This window comes from Berghia stephanieae, chromosome 15 (genome assembly GCF_034508935.2).
Source record: "Berghia stephanieae isolate SIO BIC M18660-M18661 chromosome 15, UCSD_Bste_1.3, whole genome shotgun sequence".
NCBI lineage: Eukaryota > Metazoa > Mollusca > Gastropoda > Nudibranchia > Aeolidiidae > Berghia > Berghia stephanieae.
The window spans coordinates 2,672,237-2,674,736 of NC_088374.1; the positions used below are offsets into that span (position 1 = coordinate 2,672,237).

At 38.8% G+C, this 2,500-nt stretch overlaps 2 protein-coding genes across 2 annotated transcripts in view; one reads left to right on the top strand and one right to left on the bottom strand.

Moving 5' to 3' along the window:
* The window catches only part of LOC144960739 (uncharacterized), a 126,257-nt gene that overhangs the window by 53,933 nt on the left and 69,824 nt on the right, over positions 1-2,500 (top strand). The window lies entirely within an intron of this gene.
* Positions 148-2,500, bottom strand: part of LOC144960317 (uncharacterized) — a 50,434-nt gene continuing 48,081 nt past the window's right edge. Inside the window, exons 9-10 of the mRNA XM_078893373.1 lie at positions 789-851; positions 148-180 (exon numbers count right to left, since the gene is read on the bottom strand). The gene's annotated coding sequence lies outside the window, so the exon portion shown is untranslated. The remainder of the gene's footprint in view (positions 181-788; positions 852-2,500) is intronic.

Sequence of the window (2,500 nt, forward strand, 5' to 3'; positions counted from 1 at the left end):
TAAAAAGGCAAAATCCACCCTCCTCCTTTGGCCTCCGAGACTTGGGGAAGCTGCCCGGACAAACCTTCCACAGGGACGGGTCGTGTACCTCCACGTCACGTCTTCACACTGTCGGCACCTTAAATTTTTCCCCAAACCTGCGTTAACCAAAGTATGTCTGTGTGCACCAGTACTCTGGGGCTGGACGGAGGAATAGAATATGTTTTGTTTTTAGAGGTTTTACAGCACTTTGAAGTCCCTCGAGATGTATATAATGCTTCATTATTTTGGTGATTATTCGCTGAAGAGGGGTTTTGAGCCTGAAACGTTCAGTGTTTAGTATTATATCTTTTTTTTTTTTTGAAGCTGTTATAATTCATTTCTTTTCTTCTTTTTCCTTTTTACAGTACACAACTTCTAGTTTCTAGGCATCTATGTGGTCTAGTGGTATGACACTTGCTTTCGGATCAGAAGTCCTGGGTTCGAGCATCGCTCAGCGCATAGTTGAGTCCTTTACTCACATTCTCTCACTGTACTCAGGTGTAAATTTACAGCGTTTCTCTGTCGGAAAAAAAAACCAACAAAATTGTATTATCGCCTAACAGGCAACATATCAAGTTTTACATGTTACGTGTTGCAGTTGGTCAGGGACCCCTTGTAAAGCGCTTTGAGTATGTTTAGTGGATATTGCGCTATATAAAAGCTCAAGTTTTTTTTTTTTTTGGGGGGGGGGGGGGGGGGGGTTGTTTTTGGTATCATTTGACTTGGGCTACGGCCCTTGTGAATGACAAGAGGACAGCATTCCTTACCTGGCTGGTTGGTGAGGGGGGTGTGAGAGGCCATCTCTCCTTGCATCTGGCTGCCATTTGCCCCTGGAATTAAAGATGGGGAAAGTATCATTTATTCTGTGTTTGTTTGTTTTTTTGTGTTTTTTTGTGTTGTTTATTTTTTATTTTGTAAGGGATTTTGTTGTGTTTTTAAGGGTTTTACGGCGCTTGCAACACATTTAGGTTATATCAGCACCAGTAAAAAAGGAAGAAATGGATAGAAAAAAGTTTTAGAATTACAATTAAAGCACCCAAGAAACAGTAAGACATAAGGAACTAGGAACAAATATGGGATCAATGTAGATTCCAGAGCATACATCAATGTAACTTAGCTTGAGATCACCTACAATCTCATCCAGACACAAGCACAAAATCCAAAAGGAGGAATACACTCAAAATGCTTCATCATAATTCAAAATAACAAATATATGAGTAATACATAACAGAGAGTAAGGATTTTTAAGCGCTCTGCGACACATTTAGGTCGTATAGCACCGAGTAAAAATGAGATTGTAGAACAATCTGAGATTTAAAATTTAAAAGCACAAGAAAAGTAAGGCATAGGGAATGCTTCAAATAGGAAACAGTGTAGATTTCCAAGAATGCAAATCAATTTGAGATCATTTAAAAACCCTCAACCCTAACACCGACTATATCCGTAGTTTACCCAGGGTTATTTTACCCCACGCCTATTTATTATTACATTTTTATGAGACAAATTATAGGCGTATTATCAAAGCAATGTTTTTAGTTTTTACATGTTAATGGTAGTTGAATAAAACTATCGATACACGTGCTCATTTTTAATACATTTTCCCCAATTTTGAAAAGGTAGCAAAATAAAAACCAAAAAAAAACCCAAAATAAACTCTGGATTGAGTGAGTTAAACGTCTCCTCCCATTCACAAGCAGAGAATCCTACTAAGGGCGGGGAAACGCAATAATGACAGGAAAAGCATTTTCTGCATGGGCAAACACAATAGATCAAAAACTATTGAGATTTGGTGACTATAGTTTGCTTTTTTGATAGATCAACTTTCCTGGAGCTGGCGGGTAGCAAAGTGGTGGTGAAATTTTGCTCCTTTATATTTTTTAAGGATTTTTTACCGAGCGAAATTGGCGTTTTGAAGACCGAAGTGACTATTCTCATCCCCCTAGTCTAGGATGCTAGTCTTCATAATAGTAGTCCACAATTGTTGTATGTTTAATCCAAAGGTTGTAATGCAGTAATTTGTTAAGTTTCTTTGTCACAAGTTTGTACAATTAAAAAAAATAAAAATCAATCAAATCCAAATCGCAAAAAAGCCGCGACGTTTTTTTTGGGTAATCCAATCGGCCGGGGGGGGGGGGGGGGGGGGAGGGGGGGGGGGGGGGGGGGGGGGGGGGGGGGGGGAGGGGGGGGGGGGGGGGGGGGGAAGGGCACGAAGGTTTTACTTTGTTTTTTAATATGGATCAAATGAAGAGGAACACATTCAAATTCTTACAGTATACATTTAAAAAAAAAAAAAACATAACAAGAGGTGATTTACAGGGGGAAAAAAATAATATGAAAATGAATGTAAGCTTCAATTTTTTACAAGAACAGATCAAATGAAACTTTCGGGTTTCCCCTTTATCGACAAAACAGGTTGAAATGAAACTCTACAATGTGTTTCATTCAAACGCTGTTTTGTTGATAAAGGGGAAAACCTTAA